Here is a 27,747-nt window from a genome sequence, read left to right on the forward strand (position 1 = left end):
ATATTCCCTTACTTATCATAAATTATTATTATTATTATTATTATTATTATTATTATTATTATTATTATTATTATTATTATTATTATTATTATTATTATTATTATATTTTCTAATATCCATTTATGATACTAACAATACTATTTTGTTACTAAGATTGTTATTTTGATACTAAAATAACTTGTTAACAAGACTTGATCTTATAAAGGTTAATATTTAGGTAGTCCACACACAAATAGAATATTATTTATAGTTTTGTGTTAGTTTTTTTAACCTTATATTAATTAAGGTTATTTTAATTGTGTAGGAGGAGTCCCCTGATCGTGGTCAAGTTTAGTGATTGTACCTTATTTGTTCTCGTGATCAAGGTACGTATAGGTGGCTAGGTCCTTGATACAATTTTGAATGTGTGTTTGGTAAATGTTTGTTTTAATGGTTGTTTGAATAAATGTTACATATGAATATTTAATTTAATGATTTTTATGACGAGTTAAAATATATGATTTTATGATTTAAAGGTTTGATATCTAAAAGTGTTGATTGATTTAATAAAAGTTGGTTTAATTTATAAATCATTTGATTGAGTTAATAAAAAATTTGCAGCTCATTATGAGCCTGAGTATTTGATATTTTAATTGTCCCTCCACCCGGGACTGGTTAAGTAAGACCATGAGCTTTGTATGATCTGGTCTTTCCTCGAGTATAGTATAACTTGCTTGGGGGGTATGCACACTTAGGTGAGGAAAATTGGTTTGGAATTATATTTTAAAATTGGAAGTTTATAAATTGAAAATCTATTGGTTTAGAAAGCTTTGATTGATGAACATTACTACCCATGGAAGGTTTAATTTTAGAAAGTCTAATTTTGAAAGTGACTTGTGACAAGTTAAATGGTTATTTTGAAAATATTTTTGACTAGTAAAAGTATTTACATGCCTTGCACTTATACGTATATAGCATTTGTGCTAATCCATTTTCCTTTTTGTTTTGGTTCGCCCATTTTATCATTTTTGGTAAGCATTCTTGATTTCAAGTGTGGAGTTGTTCGTGCGCATACTAGGGTCGGGATTGGGATCACATAGTTAGGATTTAATTTTAGTTATGTGTGGAGTTTTTATTGGATTATTTTGAAACAGTTATTATGGTTACTCATTAATAAAAGTTAGTTATTTTTCCGCTGCAATTTGAGTAATTAGTTAAGCCTTACGTTTTCACGTGGCGGTAATACGCCCAAGTCTATCTCTACGGTATTTGTATACGTATAAATATAGTTTTTACGTAGATGGAGATTTGGGGGTGTTACAAAGTGGTATTAGATTTCCGGGTCTAAGAAAGATTAAAGTTGAGAAATAAAACTTATGGGTAGATTAAGATGGGCATATAGGATAGATAGATTTTCGCATTCTTCGAAAGTAAAATTATTTTCTATAAATACTATTTTCTTATTTGGAAAGATGATTGAGAAAAGGATGTTCGGGTTCTCTTCGAAGGCCTATAATGGGTATGAATCTTTGTCTAGGAAAAGCTCTCCTCGACGCTGTAGGTAACTTTCCTTGGAGACGCGGGCTCGACCGTCTAATATCATGAATCGAGTACATTATTATTTTTGAAAATAAAATAAATTGAAACTATTCGATTTTAGAAACAACTTATGTGCATTAGTTTAAGTATAATTAGGGTCGTCTTGTTATTTGTGTGGTTTTGGAATTTTGGTTCCATTGGTTTTCATTTTGGATTTATTCTTGAGGAAATTTGAATTGCTTACTTAAATTGTTTGTGTTATCACAGATGATGGAAACTGTTAGAAGACATTTCTTTGATCAAAGGCTAGTAAAATCGGATGCTATATCTGTGCGTGACTTTGTAACAGACATTTTTTTGCATGCTACTGATATAAAAAAACACTGGAATATGAAATTTATGATCGAGGAACCATGGATCATCCTACTGGCCTTAGTTCACTTACCCAACGCACCTAAATATAATATATTAATCCAAAAGTATAGAAATTTAATTAAACCTAATGGGTTGTGGAATATTGAAACCTATATGCATGAAGGAAAATGGCTAGGAACCTTAACCAATTTTAAAGCAGACCTACATTTCGCCGAATTTGACTGGAGCCGAATCCCAAGACCAATAGTTGCTGAACTTCGGCTTACACCTCAAGAAGTCTAAAAGTTAAATAATCTAAACTATGATATGCCACCCTTACCACCTCAACGTTTGCACCTTGACTATATATCATCCGATGACTTAGAAATCCCTCACCCAAATGACTTTGAATCCCCACTTCACTCTCATGAACCCCCTGTCCCAAGAGGTCGAGTATCTAGTCCAAATCACAGTACAAACCGTAACCCTAGCCCCTATGTTAGCCCAAACCGCAACTCTAGCTATGGCTCGTGCCGTAGCCCAACTTATAGTGAATTTTATCCTACCTTATTGCTTGAATGTAACCAAAATCCAACCCACATGGCTAAACCTTTAGAACCTGATTCCCCTCAGCTTTCCACAGGAAACATAGGTGACGTGGCCAGAAAGATGATCCAGCAAGCTAAGACCAAGAGTAGAACTTCAGAATAATAATTGATTGATTTCTTCCGTTAGTAGCAAATTGTTTTGTTTTGTAAGCCAACTAGAGGCCCTTAAGAATTTGTAGTGACAAGATACATTAATTATTTTAATAAGCCTATGTGGCTAAATATGGAGTTTCAATTATTAATAAGAGTTTTATGAAATTTTCTTATATAATAAATGTGTATTTGTTATTTTAAGTTATTCAGGATGTCTCTAAGAGCCGAAAACATTAGACGCACTGGTTCCAAAATGAGCTCTACTCTTAGGAAGCTAACTACCATTTCTCAAAGAATGAGCCAGCTGGTGAGTTAGGGGAATTGTAGCAACGACTTAGATCAATTTGGGGAAGTTTTTAAGAAGCTGGCAGCTGCAAAGCCACCCACTTACCTTGGGAAGGAGGATCCTGCTAGTTTGGAGAATTGGATAAGGGAATTTGACGAGCTGTTTGATGCCATTAACTGTCCTGAAGAATTAAAGGTTAATAATGTTGTGTATTAATTGAGGGAAGAAGCTGACCTGTGGTGGAGTCAAAACCAGACTAGGCTTTTAGAAACCCCTAACTTTAGGTGGAAAGAATTGAAGAAGGCTATAAGATACAAGTTTTATCCCGCCTACCTGAAGAAGCAGAAATGCATGGAGTTTACCAATCTGAGGATGGGGAATATGACCATTAATGAATATTATAATAAATTTATTGAGTAGGTAAGGTTTGCACCTGAGGTAGTACCCACGGAGCAGTTGAAAGCCCAAAGGTTTGAGCAAGGTTTGACCCTAAGTCTTCAGGGGAAGTTGGGAGGAGTAACCTTTAAAACACTAGATAAAGTCTATGGGCGAGCTGCCCACCTATATGGGATCCGAGGGAGAGAGCTAGAGAACTCATCTGGAGGGAAAAGTAAGAGTGATGTGGGTTCACATGGAGTTGATAAGAGGCCTAGGATTGGGGAGAGTTCTGGGGGGAAATGGGCAATTCAACAGGAGGGACAATATGGGAAGCCTTGGGAAGGGAGCTAATGGACATGGAAATAATAATCACGGGAATGGAAATAACACCATACCCAAGAGAAGTTATTTCTGTAAGAGATGTGAGAAAAACCACCCAGGGAAGGACTACGAGGGAAACCCTGTGGCTTGTCGTTATTGTTAGAAATAGGGGCATCGAGAGTATGAGTACTACACCAAGGAGAAGGATGTTAAGATGGGGAAAGTCCAGGAGACCAATAACCCACCGACGTAAACAACCCCAGACCAATGGATCAGCTCAAAGGAATGGAACCAGTAGCGGTGCAGGAGGGGCCTCTAAGGGTCGTGTGTTCGTGATGAATCGTCGTGAGGCTAAGGCTTCTAATGATGTGGTAATTGGCACTTTCCTTGTTTGTTTTTTGAATGCTAGATTCATGTTTGATTCGAGTGCATCTCATTATTTTGTTTCAAAATCTCTAGTCCAGATATTAAAGTTAGATAGTCCATTGTTAGTGTCTCTAGATGTTTCTATTCCAATTAGGGAAGTGAGGAATTGTTCTAAGTCACATAAAGGGATACCTATCACCATAGCTGGAGTAGAATTTCCTTCAGATTTGATTGAGTTTGATTTGCAAGAATTAGATGTGATTTTAGGAATGGACTGGTTGGGAAAGTATAAGGCTCACATAGATTGTGCTGCTCAGAAAGTGAAATTGTTGGGTCCGGGTAATGTGACAATGACTTATAGGAAGGAAGGGAAAAGTTCAGGGATCAAAATCATTTCTGCCTTGCAATTTCGGAATTGTGTCAGGAAGGGTTATCCTATATACATGTGTAGTGTTCAGGAAGTGGGAAGGGAGGATGAGATTAAAGAGAGTATTCCAATAGTTAAGGAATTTCCAGATGTGTTTCCTAATGAGATACCAGGTATGCCACTAGTAAGGGATGTTGAGTTCACCATATAATTTCTACTAGGGACTGGACCTATCTTGAAGGCTCCATATAGGATTAGGGGTGAGCATGGGACGGGTACCAGTACCGTTAGTACTAATGGTTCGGGTACCCGATAACCAAAAATCACTACAACTGATACCCATAACCGGAACCGATAAGTTCGGGTACCCAAATTTTTGGATCGGTTATCGGGTACCCAATAAGATATCCAATAATGATATTAAACTTAATTATGTAGTTATTATGATATAATTTACAACTAATTAAAAACAATACCATATGTTCTTGACCAAATTATTAATAATATTACTAATCATTGATATTATAAAGTGATTATGAAGTAAAGTAAAAAGTTTAGATTTATATTAATATATTTAAGTAGGGAAAAAAAGGAAAAAAAAATGTTTATCGGATCGGATCGGGTAATCGTTAATTTTAAAATGATACCCATAACCATATCCGATTACAAATTATCGGAATGGATACTCGAACCGTTATGGTTATCGGATCGGGTACCCTAATTTTTGAAATGGTTACGGATCACTTTTTCGGGTTTTCAGGTACTTTTGCTCAGCCCTATATAGGATGGCTCCAGATGAGATGAAGGAATTGAAAACACAGTTAGATGACTTGTTGGATAAAGGATATATTCGACCTAGTCCTTCTCCATGGGGTGCTCTAGTGTTATTTGTGAAAAAGAAGGATGGAAATCTGAGGTTGTGCATAGACTACCGGGAGTTAAATAATGTGACAGTCAAGAATAAGTATTCTTTGCCTAGAATTAATGATTTTTTTGATCAGTTGAAAGGGGCAAGAATATTTTCCAAGATAGATTTGAGGTCAGGGTACCATCAGTTGAGAATTGCAGAGCTGGACATTCCCAAGAGTGCTTTCAGGACGCGTTATGGCCATTATGAGTTCACAGTTATGCCATTTGGGTTAACTAATTCACCTGTAGTTTTCGTGGATTTGATGAACTGAATCTTTAGGCCATATTTGGATAAGTTTGTGGTGGTTTTCATTGATGATATTTTTATCTATTCCAAGAATAGGAAGGAGCATGAAGATCATTTGAGGAAAGTATTGTTGATCCTGAGAGGGCACCAGTTGTATGCTAAGCTGTCGAAGTGTGAGTTTTGGTTAGAAAAGATAGCCTTTTTTGGTCATGTGATTTCTAAGGAAGGAGTTTCAGTAGATCCCTCGAAGATCAATGCAGTGAGCGAATGGCCAACACCAAAGACTGTGTCAGATGTTCAAAGTTTCTTGGGATTGGCAGGCTATTATCGAAGAATTGTGAAGGATTTTTCGAGGATTGCAAGGCCCATGACGAATTTAATGAAGAAGGAATGTAAGTTTGTTTGGACTTAGGAGTGTGAACAAGCGTTCCAAACCTTGAAATATAAGTTAACCTCGGCACTAGTGTTGGCTTTGCCTGATCAAAGTGGGCAATATGAGGTGTATAGTGATGCATCGAAGTTTGGTTTGGGTTGTGTTTAATGCAAAATCAGAGGGTCATTGCATATTCTTCGAGACAGTTGAAACTATATGAGGTAAACTATCCAACCCATGACCTTGAGTTAGCTGTGATTGTGTTTGCTTTAAAAATTTGGAGACATTATCTATATGGTGCAACTTGTAAAATGTTCACAGATCATCAGAGTCTAGAGTACATTTACACTCAGCAGTATTTGAACTCGAGATAGAGACGATGGTTGGAATTTATGAAAGATTATAGTGTGAATAACCAATATCACGAGGGGAAAGCTAATGTGGTAACTGATGCTTTAAGTAGGAAGACCAACCATTTGATGAATATGATGATTTTACCAGACCAGTTGTGTGTGGAATTTCAGAAGATGAATTTAGAAGTCATCGAGCACGGAGAGGTCAGTAAGATGTTAAATGCCTTGACATTGAAACCTTTTATTTTTGATGTGATTAGAGAAAGTCAGTTGGGAGACTCGAAGTTGAAGGCAATAAAAGAGAAGATTGAGAAAGGGCAGGTTTTAGACATTATTATTGCAGATGAGGGAAGTATTCGCTTTAAAGGGAGATGGTGTGTTCCACAATATTGTGGGGAAATCAAGCAGAGACTGATGGAGGAAGCCCATAGCTCTCCTTATTTAATGCATCTTGGAGGGGATAAGTTGTATAAGGATATGGAGAAGGTCTTTTGGTGGCGAAACATGAAGAGAGAAGTAGCAGAGGTTGTGGCAAAATGCTTAACATGCCAGAAAGTGAAGAAAGAGCATCGAATGCCACAAGGAATGGTTTAATCATTACCAAAGTTGAAGTAGGATTCGATCACTATGGATTTTGTGGGGGCATTACCAAGGACCAGGGTAGGGAATGACACAATTTGGGTCATTGTGGAATCGATTGACTAAGTCTGAAACCTTTATACCTATGAAAAGTACTTGGTATATGGATCAGTTAGAAAGGGCATATGTGAAGTTTGTGGTGAAGTATCATGTAGTGCCTACAAATTTCATTTCATATCGTGATTCGAGGTTCTTGTCTAACTTCTGGAAATTTACAAAAGGTCGTGGGAACTAAGCTATTGATGAGTACAACTTTTCACCCTGCAACTGATGGTTAGAATAAAAGGACCATCAAGACCTTGGAGGACATGTTGAGAGCATGTGTATTGGAGTATCAAGGTTCATGGGAAGACCACTTAGACTTGATTGAGTTTTCGTATAATAATAGTCATCATGCAAGCATTGGAATGGCCCCGTTTAAAGCCTTGTATGGAAGGAAATGCAGGAGCCCAGTTTGTTGGAGTGACATTAGTGAATCTATTGTACTTGGGCCTGAAATAATTGAGGAAACTATTAAGCAAGTGAAGTTGATCCAGGAGAAAATTAAAGCAGCCCAAGATATACAAAAAGCTATATTGATGAGAAGCGCAGGGATGTAGAATTCCAAGTGGGAGAGTAGGTGTTGCTAAAGATATCTCCTATGAAGGGGGTGATGAGATTTGGAGAAAGAGGAAAGCTGAGCCCAAAGCACATTGGACCGTATGAGATTCTTCAGAAAGTTGGGAAAGTAGCATGTATGTTGGACTTACCCAACGAGTTGGAAAGGGTGAATAATGTTTTTCATGTGAGCCAGATTGGCAAGTATGGTCCTGATGTTGCACATGTGCTAGAACCAGAGACAATTGATCTAGATGAGAGTTTGACACATGAAGAAAGATCGGTAAGAATTTTAGATAGTAAAGTCAGAAGCACCAGAAATAAGGATGTGAAGATTATCAAGGTTCTATGGTCGAACCATAAGGTTGAGGAAGCAACTTGGGAGGCTGAGGCAGAAATGCGTAAAAAGTACCCTAAACTTTTCATGGTGAGTGGTTAAGTTACGGGGACGTAACTTCCTTTTAAGGGGGGTAGAATGCAATACAGTTTCGCGCTTTCCTTTTTATGTCTTTATTAAGTGAGTCTTTTGAGCAAAGTCTTTAGGTTGTGCATGAACTTACTAAATTTTAACCAATTTAAGATAATTTGGAGTAGTAATTCGAGTTATTATATAATTTTAAGTTTTGGGACGAAAATTCTTTTAAGGGGGGTAGACTATTGTATACACCCATTTGTGTCTCCCCAAAACCAAACCCGGTGATGAGTACCTTTTGTGTCGAATCATAATCGAATGAAGTGAAAGTGTGGAAAGTATAGTGTTGCGGATAATTTTTAATTCTTTTCTTTCTCTCTATTTTTGAAAGCCTATTTAAAGAAAACAGCCAATACAGTTTGGTTTGGTCCATGGCAAGGGTCCAATAATGGTGTAGTTGAATGGGGTTTGAAAAGAGCTTTCCAACGATATATTATAAGTCCAATTCCGATGAATAATGAGAAAGTTATGGCCAAATTACTAAACTGGGCCCGGTTTGATGTTTATATGCAGCCCAATGATCTTAAGGAGGGCCTATTATTGATTTATCATTCCTAATGAAATTAAAATTGATTTTAGTCTTCTAGATTCTTCTAGAAGGTTCATTTCATTCCTAATTCAATTATCATTGATAAATTGACTTTAGTTGACTTTTTAGAGTTTTAATCAGAATAAAAGAAGTGTTTTTAAGGAAAATACGATTTTTCCCTCTCGTACGGCTAAATTTTATCAAAATTAAGAAAACGCGTGATACTGATTATTAGCGCCTGACGACAAGCATTAGCGTGGCGCTAAGGCTTGGCGCCTGGCGCTAGCCTTCAGCACCTAGCGCTAATGTCCGGCGTCTAGCGCCAATCGTGTTTCATTCTCGCCGAGACTCTGATTTGTTTTTCTATCTGTCCGGCTGATTTTCTCTATAAATAGCCTCCTAAAACCTCCGTTTTCAATCATCAAAAAATCAACAACTCTCTAATTCTCTCTCTAAGCTAAAGCTTATTCTCTCTAGTTTTCAAATTTTCTCTCTCTTTTCTAAAATAGCTTTTCTCACACAAAATTCCGCATTCACAAGCTCTAGACACACCTAGCATAGTTCGAAGTTGCCTTCCCCCTAGACGTGAAAGGTTTGATTTCTAAGGGTTTGGTCCCAAATCTCTGTTACAATTATTATTTAATTTAATTGTTTGTTTATATTATTTTCCTTGAAGTTACTAACGCGTGTATTTTGTTATTAGAAAGAGGTACGAGCAATCCAAGTAATTAGTTTAATTGATTTTATTGATATTATGATATAAAAATCATGTCTAGGTCGTTATTATGATTCCTAGTATCATGTTAGGATGCTTGATGTTTTAAATGACAACAATGATTCCTAGTATCATGTTTAGGGTAACAACTATAATTTCTAATATCAAATATGACAATTGTGATTCCTGCGATGCTTCCTACTTTCTTTCCTAATATATATCATGTTAGTATCATGTTAGGGCTATATATTTGATCTTTATTGCTTAGTGACATGCTAGGGTTTGTTATTAATCTTGTTAGTATCATGCCTAGGATCTTGCTATTATAATGTTTTATTTTTAACATGATTATGATTCTTATTATGATTATTATTATGTTGCTTGATATTTATTGTTATTGCTTGATCACACCTTTTATGCATGTTTAAATGGAATTTGTACTTGTAATCACGCTTAATAAGATAATTAATAATCTTGTTTAGGGTTAATTTGATTATAATTCAAGTGATCGCCAATAATAGATTTGTTTGTGCATTTAATATTCAACCAACATAGATAAACAAGTTTAGGGCTAAACCTATTGATTGCAATTTAGTCAGAAAGCGCACATGAATACGATCAGAATAAAGTAGAGGCCTATTATTAGGGCAGGTTCAATCTCTTGTAGGTTGGATTTGTACCTTCATCCCCGAACTACCAGTCATGGTTCTAGACCTATTGGAGTTGACGATCTCCTGGATCGTTAAGGGGTGTAACCTTCACCTCGTGAACGGTTTACAAGTTCCTAAAACTTGTTGGCGATGACAGGCTCAAGTCGTATTCACCTAATAAAAAATAAAACCTAAATCCACTAACTATGTAGATAGGGAAGAAGGGTCGAACCACAGGGAAACAAGTCAATTTATTCCTAATTAATTAGAAGCAATCTAAATTATCAAGTAACCAAATTGTTGTAAAAAGGTGATTAAACTACTAAAGGTAAGAGTAGGAAGGGAATAAAATAAGAGGTAAATCAATGAAAGAAAAGGCTAGGGCATAGGTTCACTAATAAACAATATTCCAGGGTAAATCATAATAAGCAATCATCAATGCATCAATTAATCAGATTATAAAGGGCTTTCGCTACGTATTACAATCACAGAGTTAATTTACCGGTATTAAATCTCATCTCTCGAATCTCGACTTAACCATTTATAAATTAGTCCGCCTTTGAAACTAAGCCTAAACATCAATTCTCATCTCTCAAATCTCGAATCAATATTGCTAAACTCATACAATTAAATCTTGCCAAACCTAATTGCATAGCATTAAATCAATCAATAGGAAAATAATCAAGCAGTGATAATCAATAATCACAAATTACCCCTTCATATTATTTATTAGATTTCCATAAACCCTAGAAATAAAACTACTCTCGCATAATTAAATCTAAACTAATCAAAACAATAAAATAAGACATGATGAAAGAATTTAAGAAAATAACTGAAATTAAAAGAGAAGAAATTGTTTTCAAAAGTAATCTAGATTAAGGAATGGAACAAAGAACAAAGTTGAGAGAATTTAAGAGAGAGAAAATATTCTAAGCAGAGAGAGAAAGTCTAAAAGAGAAGGTAATCAAAATTACGTACAAAAAATCGTACTTAAACATCCCTAAAATAAATCCTAATTGAAAACTAAAATTTCGGCTCCAAAAACACGCGCCTGATCGGGCCCCCCTTTTCTTTTATGTCCTCCTAGGCAGCCGCGCCCGATCGAGCTAATGCTCACCTAATCGGGCAAGCCTTTTACTGGTGCCCTCTTCGGCGCGCCTTCCCGATCGGGCTCGGTCTCTTCCTCGAGGCTTGGACTTCGATTGGGCTTGATTCTTCGGCCCAATCCGGATTTCCTCTTCGGGTCTTGAATACTTGGTCCAAATGCCCCAGTATCACACACCGAGCCCTTAATCACCAGCTTTAACCGGTCTTGGGCTTCAAAGATGGCCGTGTCCTCCTAATGCTCGTAGTTGCTCCATGAAAAACCCGGAAAACACTCCAAATGTGAAATTTCCTACAAAACTCAAGCAAATCTACAAAAGCACTAGAAAACACCAATTAGTAATAAAATTGGCTCTACAGAGCCAAAAACACTACTAATTATGGCCAAGGGACGGGGGTAAAACACTATATAAATTGGACACATCAAACTCCCCCAAGCCAAACCTTTGCTTGTCCCTTAGCAAAGAGCTTATCAATGAACATATAAAACATGCTTCATTCCAAATAAACAAAATCAAGCACAAACGATCCAAAGTAAATCTAATGAACATGCTTCAATGTCAATCAATCTCATTCACCTAATCATTATTCCTCCCCAACAATTGTCAAGTAGAGAAAACCACATGAGCATATAGAATTCAAGACTAGTGTTCACACACTCAATTCTCATTTATGTGGCGAGTAAAAGATGTATTCGATCGCTCTCCAACCAACCCCTTTATATGTGAACAATGCCCTCCCAATTCACACTCTCGTGTGTTCAAAAAGATGTACGCTCAACCTACTAGTCGACTCGAAATATGTCAAATCATAACTTCCATTGATAAACAACACTTTCACATTCATACAACTCTTATGCACAAAGGTCGGAAGGTCTTTAAAGCTTGTAATGTAAGGCTAGGGTAAAGGGTAGGATAAATTTAGGAAAATGTGAGAGAAAAGCCATGCTTAAGGGAGTCATATCCTAATAAAACCCAAGGTCAAAAACAAGTGATGACCAAATCATCTCCAATCACAACTTAACTCCACAAAAAATTCACCAAGCAATCCCATACATAACAACAATCCCAACACGTACATATTCACTCACAAAGTATGATAATAAGAAATAGAGTAAATTAAAACAAACTTTGAACTACTTTTGTTTTTTTTTTCTTTCCTTTTTTTTCAAACATGAACCTTTTTTTTTCTTTTGAATTTTTTTCTCCTTTTTTTTTTCGCAACCTTCACATAGAACATTTGAATATTTGAAACAATTTTTTTCTTTGCTCTTTTTTCTTTTTCTTCTTATCTCACATTGGAAATTTTCAACTTTGAAACACAAACCAACAATATTTTCCAATCATAATATCAAAAGAACAATCACTCTTCTTTTATTCCCACATTGTGCAAATAGTGTGCACACCAAAACTCCTTCACCTCACCAACTAATAGCTCCCCCAAGCCAAGCTTGGAACTATTAACCAATGGGGCTCATATAGGCTTGTAATGTGGCTAAATAATCAATAAAAAGGGCTTAAGCAACAACATGGGTAGCAAGGAGGGAACAAATGTATCTAATATCGTCTGAAAGCTACCTAAGAGAACAATTGCCTTCGTCCTCCTCAATGTGCATAATATTGAGCCATACAAACATTACTAATTGTTGCAAACCAATACTCAAATTCCTTGACATACCAGGAACTATCACACAATTCCTAACCAAATCAACTAGTCAAGCACTATATTCAAAAATAGTTGGCAAAATTGACGCATGTTTAGGCATCCAAAGAATTAAACTTCAAAACATGATCAACAAATTCACAAAGCTCATTATCATATACCAAGAATCAAAACAATATTTTCCAAGTATGGGGCACAGGGAAGCATGATTTACAATTCATTGGAACGCATTTTTGAATTTTTTTTATATTTTTCAAGTTTTTTTTGTATTTTGTTTTTTTAAGGGAAACAATAATACACTAGAAAGCAATAAAATCTATACTAGAAAGCAATAAATAGAGAAAATAGAGAAAGAGTTACCATATGTACAAGAAATATCCCCCCAAGCCAAATCAAGCAATGCCCTCATTGACTTGGGAGTGTAGCTAGGAGAAGCTACTCCTCGTCATCATCCTCATCCATCCTCTGGTAGCCTCTTCCATGGCTCGAGCCAGCACCTCCATGGCTCGTACCATCACCACCATAGCCTCAACCACCTGCAATGTAGTTAGGGTCTACATTTCCCCCATCCCTCCTAAAGGAGCATCGACCCCATAACCATGGACCTAAGAGTAGTCCACATAAGTACCAAAGGATCCGGGGGTCGAATACCCTCCTTGGGGGTATTAGAACCAATCGGGAACTAATCCCTCGGGGGGAATAGCCCCTCGGCGTGCATAGTCGCCATACATAGGGTATAAACCCCTCCCGTGGTTCCTCTCAACATGGCTTACCCTCCTATCTAAAGTTCCTAACCTAGAGTCTAGGTTTTGCACCATGCCCTCCACTTTCCGTTTCCCTCTCTCAATACGGTCTAATTGGCTCCTAAAAGCCGAAAAATCATAAGGGGCATGGGGGTCGATATTATAATCGACGGAGGAGGTGGCTATGCCATATGTGTAGGGTTGGGGTGGTGGTTGGTATTGGCGTGAATGGTGTTGCAGTGAATATTGGGGTTGTGGTGAAAGGTGAGGCTCTTGAACCTCTCCTTGACCGTTTAACTCAGAAGTGTAGGAAGGCTTCCCCTTCTCAAATTTGGTCAAGGCGGGGTTAGGTAGCGTAAAAGCTTAGTCTCTCCTACCCGATTCCCGGTGGACTATCCACCATGTCTCACCTCCCATAGGTTGCACCTAGTTAAGGCTCCCTAAGTATGCTAGGTCCATGAGGGTAGAACCCTCCACTTTCCTATGCCCGGTTAAGTTCCATCCTAGGTGTTTCCCTGCTATATAGGTCACCAACCCCCCAAAATAGATAGGCGCCCTAGACCTACCCCCTCGGCCGCATTGGCCGCCCTTTGAAAATGTTGGGCTATCCTATGTGGTATGTTCAATTTTCAGCATTTGGGATCATATAGGAAGACAACAATTCAAGTTCATCCCTCCTAACGTTTGCCGGTTCATGACTCCCAAAGATTATAAGGCCAAAAAACCTTTGCCAAAATTTGGGACAAGATGTTGAATCCAAGTCCCTTTGGCATGTTGGAGGTTAAGTAAACCCTCCCCGGTGAGTCTTTTATAGACCACGACAATGTGGTCTTGGGAGGGTTCAATAGGCTTATCCGATTTAAGCTCAAACAATTTACCAAATTCTTTTAAAGTTAATCGCACATCATTGCTTAGCAATCGGAATTGGACAGTAGTGATTAAAGCATTAGTTTTAATAACATTGAAGCTAGAAAAAAATTCTAAAGTCAAATAATCATAGGTATCATAATGCATTTGGAAAAATCCACTCATTACTATACCTTTAAACAATTTCTCTACCGGTTTATCAACTCCTAGCCTAGACAAAGTAGGATGATGTACAAATCGAGTAGAAATTACCTGCCTCTGGATGAGGTTAAGCATCCTAGCTCGTTGTTCGGTTGAGGTTATGAAAACTTCCTCCCATGTATTTGAAGCTCCGGGTCAACCATAGGTTGTTTTTGTTGCCGCAAACCTTCACCTCTTTGTTGTCTTGATCTCTTCGAAACCATTTTGTGTGCAAAAGGTAGGATTTAAAGCTTTCTCTCTCTAAGGGTTTTGAGAAATCTTGAGAGAAAGTGGTAGAAATTTAGTGGAGAATGTAGAGGAAGGTGTAAGGATGAAGAATATGTGAAAATTTTTGGGTTTTGATGGATGAATTTGAGGAGATCTTGAAAGGAAAATGAGTTTGAAGGTTTGAAAATGGAGATTTTAGAGAGAGAAAGTGTGAAAGAAGAAGAAGTAAGAAGGAAAAAAGAAAGAAAGGAGGAGAAAGAAATTTAAGACGGCCAAAAAAATAGGCGCGCCCGATCGGGCGAACCTATGCTCTTCTGAATTATGAAGTGCGTGCCCGATAAGGCGACCTCCGCTTGATCGGGCGCGAACTCGAACAAAATTTCACCATTTTTGCTCGCCTAACATTTCTTTTTATGTCACTCGATTTCTCCAAAAATCCGCCCGATCAGGCGAATTTCCCTTGATTTTTCTTCCTTCCTTGCGCGCCCGATCGGGCGAATTAAAGCTCCGATAAAATCCAAATCGCGCGCCCGATTGGGACTCCTTGCCCGATAGGGCACTTTTTGCTCGATTTTTGACCCCTAGGTGCGCGCCCGATCGGGAGAGCCTTGCCTGATCGAGCCCGTACCCAAATCATATGGTTCTTTTTCTTCAAACTTTTTCTCTTTAAAACTCCTTACTTTACGATCTAAAACCTGTACAAAAACACTTATGAAAGGTAAAATTGCACTCTCCTCACCTCTCTAAAAAATAAAAATAAAATAAAGGAAAAACTAGTCTAGAAAGCAAGAAATACGGGTTGCCTCCCGCAAAGCGCTGGTTTATCTAGGTTCCGCACGACCCTCTTACCACATTGAAGCTCAAAATGAACCGGAACCGCTTAGGTGAAGTAGTTCAACTGCACCAATCGTAGCCCCCTCATGATATAGCTTGAGTCTTTGGCCATTAACCTTGAACTTGTTACCATGTTCATCAAATACCTCCACAGAACCAAATTTGTTAGCCTTTTGACAGTATAAGGACCCGACCACCTTGACTTCAACTTTCCTGGGAATAGTATAAGTCTAGAGTTGAAAAATAACACATTATCACCTTCTTTGAATTCTCTTGGAAGGATCATCTTGTCGTGTCATCTCTTTGTCTTCTCCTTGTAGACACGAGCACTATCATAGGTCATCAACATAAAATCATCGAGTTGGTTAAGTTGAAAGTAACCTCTTTTCTCCCGCTAATTTGGCGTCCAAATTGAGCTCCTTAATAGCCCAATATGCCTTGTATTCTAATTCCACCGGAAGATGACATGCTTTAACGTACACGAGTCTATAGGGAGTAGTACCTATTGGGGTCTTAATTGCAGTTCTGTATGCCCAAAGGGTGTCATCCAACTTATCGCTCTAATCTTTCCTTGGATTTTGCTACCACCTTCTCTAGAATGTCCTTGATCTCACGGTTGGAAACTTCAACTTGGCCACTAGTTTGGGGATGGTAGGCTAACCCTGTCCTATGGTAAGCACCATACTTTTTGAGGAGGTTGTCTAACTTCCGCTCATGAAAGTGAGATCCTCCGTCACTAATTATAGCTCTAGGCACTCCAAATCTTGGAAAGATAGTCTTCTTGAAAAGTCCGTGGACCACCTTGGCATCATTAGTAGGAGTAGCAATGGCCTCAACCCACTTGGATACATAATCAATGGTGACAAGAGTATAGCGGTTCCCGTTTGAAGAAGGGAACGGTCCCATGTAATCAACACCTCAAACATAAAAAATTTCAACTTCCAAGATTCCAGTTCAAGGCATCTCATGCCGTCGCAAGATGTTGCCAGTCCTCTGGCAAGAGTCACAAGCCTGCACAAAAATGTTAGCATCCTTAAACATAGTAGGACAATAGAAACTTGACTCATTAATCTTGGCCACCATTTTGGTGGGGCCATGATGTCTTCCATATGGTGAGGTGTGCCAACTAGTAAGCACACCGTGAAATTCCCATTCGGGAACACACCTGCGAAATAATCCATCTGCACACTCACGAAACAAAAAAGGATCATCCCAAAAATAATGTTTAACATCAGAGAGGAATTTCTTTTTCTTTTGGTAGGACAAGTCAGGAGGTAGAGTACCACCCAATAAATAATTAGCAAAGTCAGCATACCAAGGGTGTTATTTTACAACTGTATACAGGTTGTCATCAGGGAAAGAATCATCTATAGGAAGAGAATCCTTACCCTCATCATACCTGATACGTGACAAGTGGTCTGCCACTACGTTCTCTGCTCCCTTTTTATCTTTTATCTAAATATTGAAATCTTGGAGCAAAAGAACCCAACAGAGTAGCCTAGGCTTTGATTCCGCCTTGGCTATCAAATACTTCAAAGCTACATGGTCAGTAAAAACACTGACTTTAGAACCAACAAGATATGATCTAAATTTTTCTAAAGAATATATGACAGCAAGAAACTCCTTCTCCATAGTGGCATAGTTGACTTGGGCTTCATCTAAAATTTGCTTGCATAACAAATAGCATGCAAAACTTTGTTCTTTCTCTGTCCGAGCACAGCTCCTATTGCAAAGTCACTTGCATCACACATAATCTCGAAAGGTAGATTCCAATTGGGAGCACATATGATGGGTGTCGATATCAAAGCCTGCTTAATCCTGTTAAAAGTCTCAATACACTAGTCAGTAAAAATAAAAGGGGCATCCTTGAATAAAAGCTGAGTCAGTGGTTTAGCAATTTTAGAAAAATCTTTGATAAAGCGACGATAAAACCCCGCATGACCTAAGAAACTTCTAACTCCCTTAACATTAACTGGGGGAGGTAATTGCTCAATCACTGAAATCTTAGCTTTATCTACTTGTATGCCTTTGTTAAATACAATGTGACCTAGAACTACTCCCTCTGTCACCATAAAGTGACATTTCTCCTAATTTAGCACCAAATTGCATTCTTCACATCTTTTCAAAATTTAGCGAGATTTTTAAACATAAATCAAATGAAGAACCATACACGCTAAAGTCATCCATAAAGACTTCCATAATAGACTCTATGAAATCATAAAAAATGCTCATGATGCAACATTGAAAGGTAGCGGGGGCATTACATAAACCAAAGGGAATCCTACGATATGCAAAAGTACCATAAGGGCATGTAAAGGTAGTCTTTTCCTGATCTTCAGGGTGAATTGGAATTTGGAAAAATCCTGAATACCCATCCAAATAGCAAAAGAACTTATGGTTAGCTAACCTCTCAAACATTTGATCTATAAAGGGGAGGGGGAAGTGGTCCATTTTAGTGGCAATATTTAGTCTACGATAGTCAATACATATACGCCACCCTATAACAGTTCTAGTGGGAATTAATTCATTTTTTCATTTGTAATCACAGTCATTCCACCTTTTTTAGGCACTACTTGCACAAGACTTACCCATTTGGAGTCTGAAATAGGATAGATAATACATGCATCAAGTAATTTCATAACATCTTTCTTGACTACTTCCTGCATATTAGGATGCAATCTTCTCTGGGGTTGAATGCAGGGCTTATAGTTATCCTCTAAATGTATCCTGTGCATACAAAAATCAGGGCTAATACCCTTGAGATCATTAATATTGTACCCAATTGCTTTCTTATGGGATTGAAGAACCCCTAGAAGTTGGGAAGTTTATAGGTCATCAAGTGCAGTACTGATGATCACGGGGTATAGTTCTTGCTCATCTAGAAAAATATATTTTAAGTGGGAAGGGAGAGGTTTTAGTTCAGGTTTCTTAACCTCTGCAGGTTTCAATTCCTGAACTAAATTTACTACCTTCATTGTCTCCTTGTGGTCTAACTCTTTTAAGGAAAGAGCTCTTTCAATATCATGTACTTCATTACCCCAGACGCTTGCATTATCTGCAGATAAATTCCTACAAAGAATTTCCTCTAAGGGATCCCTTGCAAGAACCTGTGGCAAGATATCATCACAAATATCATCCATTAAATCAATTACATCAACAAAGCAAAAATTTTACTCTAGCATAGGTCTTTTCAAAACTTTCCCTAAATTAAAAGTAACATTATCATCACCAACAAAAAGGGTTAGTTTACCATTTTTTACATCAATAATGGCTCCTGCAATATGGAGGAAAGGCCTACCTAATATAATGGGAATTTGTGTATCCTCAACCATGTCTAAAACAACAAAATCAACAGGGATAAAAAAATTTTACCAACTCTGATAGGGACATCCTCCAAAATACCTAGAGGGTAATTTACAGAACGATCTGCCATTTGCAAAGTAATATTAGTAACTTTTGAATCACCCACATTAAGTTTAGCATAGACAGACGATGGCATAGCACTAACACTGGCACCCAAATCACACAAAGCTTTATCAATAAAAACATTCCCTATATGACAAGGGATAGAAAAACTACCAGTATCCTTTAATTTAGGAGGGGATTTATTATGAAATAAAGCACTACATTCCTCTGTAAAGCTACAGTTTCTACCTCATTATAGGCCAATTTCCTAGTCATAATGTCTTTCATAAATTTAGCATATGCATGAACCTGAGTGATTAAATCAGTGAAAGGAACTGTTGCCTGCAAGTTTTTCACAACCTCCAAGAACTTACCGAAATGTTTATCAAACTTACTCTTTAATTGTCTATTAGGGAACGGTAGTTTGATAACCGGGCTCTGCACATCTCCTCCCTTAACTGGGATCTGCACATCTCCTCCCTTATCATGAGATTTACCCTGCAAAGAAACATTAGTAGGGTTAGTATTTGTTTGTAGCCCTGCAGGGTTAGCAAGATTAGCGTTTGGATAGAGGAATCTGGATCAGGAACTGGTCCATCTTCCTTTGGCATAGGAGGTCCATCATAATGTGAACCACTCCTTAGAGTGATTGCATTGGCCTGATCTGTGGGATGGATTGGATGTGATGGTAGAGCTCCCTGCTGATGGGTTTGTAGGGTAGATGAAAGTTGTGAAATTCGATTTCCATGATTTTATTATGGGCTAAAATTGAATCAATTTGCGCATCCCTACTCTCCATATGCTTTTGCATTTTGGTAAGCATTGCTCTAATTTCTGTCATAACAGGGTCAGAAGATGATGAGGGTTGTGCTTGGTTTTTCTGGCCAGAATTAGGATGGTAATATTTCTGCTGTGGTGGAGGTTGTTGTTGTGGTTGTTGTGGAGGTGGAGGGTTTTGTACATTGGTACTCCAGTACGAAAGATATGGAATGTTCCGGTAACCAGGATTATAAGAGTTGGAATATGGGTTAGTTTGCCTATAGGTTTGGAAAGCATTAACTTGTTCCATGGAACTCCTACAATCTTTCTCCCAATGCCCTATAATTCCACAATTTTCACAAAAAGCTTCATTGTTAGCAACATCAGAAACATTAGCTACAGAGTTAGGAGTAGCAGTAAGATTATCTAATTTCTGATAAATATATGTTAATTGAGCTAGCAAAAAGGATATGGAATCAACATTATGTTTTCCTTTCTTTGCAAAACCTCTTGGATTCCGGTACTGGCAATTATGTATTGCCATATCTTCGATAACCTGTCCGGCATCGTCCACATTTAAATTCATGAATCGCCCACTAGCTGCAGAATCTAGAACTTTAGGGGGTATTAATTTTTGTTGCACCTAACAGGTCATCTAACCTGATGTAGCAGGTTACCTAGACACGTGTCAGCGTATGATTGGCTTAATTTTTTAAAAATAAAAAAATAAAAAAATAAAAAAAAACCCCACAAACCACCGATGCCTAGCGGCTGCCACCACACCCCCACCCCCACCCCGCCGGAAAATCACCCCCACCCCCAAAAAACCCTTCCCCTGATGCCGGAAACCGCCGCCCAGCCTTCCCCCTACCTCGAAACCCACCTTTTTCCTTCCCCCACCCTGAAAACCCCTCCCCCACCCCCGAAAACCGTCGCACAACCCTCCCCCTTCCCTCAAAACTCCCCCTTTCCCTTTCCCCACCGCCGAAAACCCCTCCCCTACCCCTGTTTCCTCCGTCACTCCCCTCACTCCCGCCGTTTTCCGACCCGAATCCCCTTCCCCTTCGTTTTTGCCATTCCACCCCCCCCCCCCCCGTCGTTTCCGCCCTCTTCCCCTTCGTTTCCAACCCAAATCCGGCCTCCCTTCCTTTATCCTCCCCCAATCCCGTTGCCCTTAACGGTGGCTGCCGTTAAGGGGTGGCTGTCGTTTTAGTTGGCTGGGTTTTTTTAATTTTGTTTTTTTTTTAAAATTTTATTTTTTTTTTATTTTTTTTTAAATTTTTTTATTTGACCATTCATGTAGTGATACGTGTCCAAAAAAGTGTAACACACAAATGTTGACCGGATTAACCGGTTGCAGGTAAGTTGGGTGCAATAGAAATAATACCCCTTAAAGTTGGGAGTGATAGATAATAATCCAAAGTTGGGATTATTTTCGGCGGACGAGGCAAAGTTTGGATTAATGGGAGCAATTTTTCATCATCATTACTACTACTACTACTACCACTACTACTACTACTACTACTACTACTACTACTACTACTACTACTACTACTACTACTACTACTACTACTACTACTACTACTACTACTACTACTACTACTACTACTATTATTATTATTATTATTATGTTTTCTAATATCCATTTATGATACTAACAATACTATTTTGATACTAAGATTGTTATTTTGATACTTAAATAACTTGTTAACAAGACTTGATCTTATAAAGGTTAATATTTAGGTAGTCCATGCACAAATAGAGTATTATTTATAGTTTTGTGTTAGTTTGGTTAACCTTATATTAATTAAGGTTATTTTAATTGTGTAGGAGGAGTCCCTCGATCCTGGTCAAGTTTAGTGATCGTACCTTATTTGTTCTCGTGATCATGGTACATATAGGTGACTAGGTTCTTCATACAACTTTGAATGCGTGTTTGGTAAATGTTTGTTTTAATGATTGTTTGAATAAATGTTACATATGAATATTTAAGTTAATGATTTTTATGACGAGTTAAAATATATGATTTTATGATTTAAAGGTTTGATCTCTAAAAGTGTTGATTGATTTCATAAAAAATAGTTTAATTTATAAATCATTTGATTGAGTTAATCAAAAATTTGCAGCTCATTATGAGCCTAAGTATTTGATATTTTAATTGTCCCTCTACCCGGGACTGGTTAAGTAAGACCATGAGCTTTGTATGATCTGGTCTTTCCTTGAGTATAGTATAACTTGCTTGGGGGTGTGCACACTTAGGTGAGGAAAATTGGTTTGTAATTATATTTTAAAATTGGAAGTTTATAAATTGAAAATCTATTGGTTTGGAAAGCTTTGATTGATGAACATTACTACCCTTGGAAGGTTTAATTTTAGGAAGTCTAATTTTGAAAGTGACTTGTGACAAGTTAAATGGTTATTTCGAAAACATGTTTGACTAGTAAAAGTATTTACATGCCTTGCACTTATACGTACTTAGAATTTGTGCTAATCCGTTTTCCTTTTTGTTTTGGTTCGCCCTATTTACCATTTTTGGTAAGCATTCTTGATTTCAGGTGTGGAGTTGTTCGTGCGCATACTAGGGTCGGAATTGGGATCACATAGTTAGGATTTAATTTTTTTTATGAGTTTTTATTGTATTATTTTGAAATAGTTATTATGGTTACTAATTAATAAAAGTTAGTTATTTTTCCGCTGCAATTTGAGTAATTAGTTAAGCCTTACGTTTTCACGTGGCGATAATACGCCCAAGTCTATCTCTACGGTATTTGTATACGTATAAATATATTATTTACGTAGAGGGAGATTTGGGGGTGTTACAAACGTCATCCCAGTTCCGAAGAAGGATGGAAGGGTAAGAATGTATGTCGACTATCGAGATTTAAATAAGGAAAGTCCAAAGGACGACTTCCCTTTACCACACATCGATATTCTGGTAGACAATACAGCAAATTATGCGTTTCTTCACGTTTATGGATGGATACGCCGGATACAATCAAATTCTCATGGCAGAAGAAGATATGGAGAAAACAACCTTCATAACACCATGGGTTACTTACTGTTACACGGTAACGCCATTCGGGTTGAAAAAGCGAGTGCTACTTACCAACGAGCAGCGACCGCCTTACTCCATGACATGATGCACAAAGAAGTTGAGGTATATGTGGAGGACATGATTGTGAAATCAAAATATCGCCCAGGATATCAAGTAGCCTTGAGAAAATTCTTTGAAAGGCTAAGAAAGTACAAAATGAGGTTGAATCCATCCAAGTGTGCTTTTGGAGTCACCTCAAGCAAGCTTTTGGTATATGTCATAAGCTCTAGAGGCATAGAGATAGACTCAACCAAGATCAAGGCAATCATGTTAATGCCACCACCCAAAACCGAGAAACAAATTCGAGGATTTATTGGCCAGTTGCAATATATAAGTAGGTTCATATCGAAGTTAACAACGATATGTGAACCAATATTCAAGAAGCTCAAGAAGAATGTACCAGTAATATGGGATGATGAGTGTCAAAAATCCTTTAAAAAGATCAAAGCCTATCTCGCAAATCCTCCCGTATTAGCACCAGCATTCAAGGGATACTTCGCAAGTTATACCTAACAGTCACCAAGGAGTCAATGGGAGCCATGCTTGCACAAGAAGTAGAAGGTAAAGAAAATGCATTCTACTATCTAAGCAAAAAGATGTTCGAGTACGAAGTACGCTATACACCGCTTGAGAAATTGTGCCTCGCATTGATGTGGGCCACAATAAACCTAAGACATTACATGCTCGTGCATACGGTTTTTGTAGTTTCCCGAATGGATCCACTTAAGTATCTATTCGAGAAATCTACACTCAATGGGTGCATATCAAGGTGGATAGTTAATTTTGCCCAACTCGATGTGAGATTCATGCCCCAAAAAGCTATCAAAGGATTTGTGGTCTCGGATTCGTAGCGGATTTCCAATAGAAGATTCGACACCAATATATGACAATGAATTTCCAAACGAAGACTTGATGGTCATAGAAGATGATACATGGACTTTATACTTCGACGGAGCCTCAAACCAAAAGGGATGTGGCGTTGGAGTATTCTTAGTATCGCCTAAAGAAGAGCACGTTCCAATCTCCATAAAGCTAGATTTCGACGTTACCAACAACGCTGCTGAATATGAAGCATGCGTAGTAGGCCTTGAAACAGCTTTGGCATTGGGAGTAAAGAAATTACGAATATTTGGGGACTCTTCATTGATCATCAATCAGATTTCTAAAAGATGGAAAGTAAAGAGTGAAAGCCTATCCCCTTACCAAACTTATCTGGAAACTCTCACCAATCAGTTAGAAAAGGTAGAATACACTTATCTACCTAGAGAGGAAAATCAATTTACTGATGCTTTAGCAAGACTAGCCTCAATGGTTAGGATTAATACGAAAATCGAGCAAATGCCTCTAACTATAGAGAAAAGGCACAAACCGCCTTATATTCAAGCTATAGAAGACGATGAAGTAGCCCAAGATGAAGAAGACGAAGAAGAAGAACCGTGGTATACAAATATACTAAACTATGTCACCAAAGGAGAATATCCTCCTCATGCTGATAAAAGAGCAAAATGAGCATTAAGACTCTTGGCTTCCCAATACGTACTCATAGAAAACGAGTTACATAAGAGGGTACCCAAGGGTCGAGCTCTCTTATGTGTAGGGAAGAAGGATGCCCAAAGAGCTATGAGGATAGTCTACGAAGGCATTTGTGGAACCCATTTTAATAGCAAAATGCTAGCCCAAAAGATAATACGAGAAGGATACTATTGGACTACCATGAATAGGGATTGTCATCAATATGTAAAAAGATGCCCTAAATGCCAAATTTATGCTAATTTACAACATGTTCCACCATATTTACTCTACACCTAAACTTCACCATGGTCGTTCTCTACATGGGGAATCGATATCATTGGTAAAATTACCCCTCCTGGAACAGGAAACCACGAATATATCCTAGTAGCAATTGACTATTTAACAAAGTGGGTTGAAGCACAATCATATGCGAAACTCACTGCAAAACATGTAGCACTCTTTATCGAAAGAAATATTATTTGTCGATACGGAGTCCCACATGAAATGATAAGTGACAATGGAACTCACTTTCAAGCTGAGTGTTAAGAATTGTTACAAAAATATGGCATTCAACACCGTCATTCTTCTCCTTACAGACCTCAAGCAAATGGAGCAGTTGAGGCAGCTAATAAAATTTAAAGACTATCATCGAGAAAGTGTCAGAAAAGTACAAAGATTGGCCTAATAAACTCCATTTCGCACTTTGGGGTTATCGCACGTCAATTTGCACATCAATAGGAAATACAACATTCTCCTTAGTTTATGGAATGGATGTCGTACAACCTGTAGAGCTAGAGATACCATCTCTACGCATTGTACTATAAGTAAACTCGATGAAGTCCAATGGACTAGAGCAAGGTATGAAGAGCTAATTCTACTTAATGAAAAGCGACTAGAAGCTCTACATCATACCCAATGTTATCAAACTCGTATGGCTAGACATTTTAATAAGAAGGTCAAGACAAGAAACATCAAAGTAGGAGAATTGGTGTTAAAAGCATTAAGGAAAAATATTTTAGATCCAAGAGGCAAATTTAGGCCTAATTGGTCCGGACCCTATATTGTCAAAACAATCCTATCAGGAGGTGAAGCAAAACTAACTGACATGGATGGCAATGAGTTCTCGAACATGACAAATCTTGACCAACTTAAAAAGTACTACCCATAATTACTTGAGGAGGATACTCAAGAAAGCTATGTTTGGCCTGATTCCTTAGGAAAGGATACGTAGCCAACCCTTTACGGGTGCGGCCACCGTAATTTTTGCACACCACGCATCCCAGAAATAAAAAAAAAAATCGACAGAACATCGGCGTCACAGAAAAAAGCCTGTCGCCGGTCGACAGACTGCAGCGCCAGGCGACAGCGCTTGTCGCCCGACGACAGCCGCAAAATGGTGGCGCCACTTTTCTGGGAGTACCTGGGAAAATGTCGGTGTTTTTCGGAAAATTTTCGACTTCTATACTCGAAAAAATTTCTGGAAAATAAAATTTTCAATTTTTATTGCTTTAATAAATTAAATTTAAAGACGTTGATTTAATTAAAAAGCTGAAATTTCATTAATAAAATAAACTAAAAATTACATTATTGATGGAATTTAAATAAAAGCTTAATAAAACAAATTAACTTTAAATTTAAAACTAAGTCTAATAAATTGAAAGTTAAGCAATGCTTTAATTTTTCTTCTCTTTCTTTGCTCTTTTCCAATTTTTATCTGCATCGTCCATGACTTTAGCTGGTAGGCATCCTTTAGAGGACCTACATTCAATTTTGGAGTAAATGGTTTCCCCCTTAGCTAGGACTCCATGTTTCTTCGTTACCCAAACCTTCTTCTCTAAAGTGTCAGCTTTTCTTTTCCCTTTATCCTTTGTAGAGTCTTTCTTCTTAGGCATCAAAGGTTTTTGGAATTCAATCTTTTCACCCAAACGTTCCTTAACAGGAATCACCTTGTCACCTAGACGATTCTTCACATCGGTTTTACTCCAATTTTTCTTCATGTCTTTTGAAGGTTTCTTAAGAAGCCACCTCTTTACATCATTGGGAAAGGAAGGAGAAACCTTTTGGGTAATCACTTCCCATAAAGGTCTAGCGCTCCAATATGCATCAATTTTCTCTACTTCTTGTGAAACAGGGAATTCATAGGGGCGACGAAGATCCCCATAAAGGAATTGTTTGAAGTAGGCCGTACTGTCTTTTTACCCTGCAGGGATAATAAAAAGCCATCTTGGTTGAGCTTGGAAGACGATAGAAAGAATGCTTGTTGACACCAACCATATTCTCTATTTTCCACCAAAGGATGACCTACTTGATAGCAAAGTTGCAAGAGGAAAAGACATTTTTCCATTCATGGCGCCCCATCTTAGAGAAGCGTTTATTTCTCCTCACAAAGCAATTTGGAGTATATTTTTAAACATTGTCAGGAAGGCTAATTACTTCTAGTCTCTCCATTAGCCATATCTGCAAAAATTCAATGCAAATAAATTAATATTACTATACAAAAATATGTTTTTGATTTCTATAATTAAAAATATTATTTTTGTACTTGTAATAAAATTGGAGAGCCCCGAAAAGGTGCTTTTGGATTTCTCTTCAATTCATCAAGACTAAGCATAGTCTCTCCAACAATTAATGGCATTGGATTTCTCCCAGATTCAATTTGCTCCAAAACAGTTAATATAATTGCTTGACCCTCATTAGTTTTACCACTAGTGAGAAGATATTAGTTAAGCATACAAAATAGAAAAGCCCTTCTTCTATAAATATGGAAAGATTCAGAATAAGGTATATCAAAGTAATAGCGTGCAAATTGTTTCAAATTAATAGGTGCAACAAAAAGGGCTAATTTCATCACACCCTAGTCTAAAACAATGAGTATTGGTTTCCCAATATTCTAAGGCGGTATGAATAAAGTCTATATCAAGATCTACCCCCTTAACACCATAGTTACCTCCCAAATGGAAAAAGTCAAGTTCTTTTCTCTCTTAAGCTGTTAAAAACCGACACCATTCACGAGTGAAGTTGGTAAAATTCTAAGTAACTAAAGCCATGATTTTTATTTTCAAGAAGCCAAGACTATGATTAATCTGCTGAAATTATGAAGAAATTCGGCAGATTAGGGAGCTATTTATACAAAACATCGATGCATTTCAATCCGAAAAGGATTCGGAGTCAGCGTACATCAGCGTCAAACAACGACTCTGTCGCCAGGCGACAGAAGCAACACCTGGCGCCAGCACAAAATGCGTGGCGACACGTGGCGCTCTTGTGTCTTATCAACAATCTATTCAAACCGCGTTTTTTTGGCTATGATTCGAACTCGTACAATGACTTTACGATTTTATCCCTTTCTACAATCACCCTCACATATTAATTTCATATATTAATTTCAATTTTTCTTTTTCGAATTTTATTCAGACTTAATTTATTTTTAAGTTTGTTGCAAGTCCCCAATTTTATTTTCCATTTTTTCTTTTTGAGGGAGAAAGTCGGATACCCTCCATCAATAATAAAAATGACGAAAATTTTTGTGCAAAATTATTAATTTTATCACAATTTTTGCACTCACAAATATGCACATAAAAATG

The sequence above is a fragment of the Chenopodium quinoa genome, unplaced genomic scaffold, assembly GCF_001683475.1.
Source record: "Chenopodium quinoa cultivar QQ74 unplaced genomic scaffold, ASM168347v1, whole genome shotgun sequence".
NCBI lineage: Eukaryota > Viridiplantae > Streptophyta > Magnoliopsida > Caryophyllales > Amaranthaceae > Chenopodium > Chenopodium quinoa.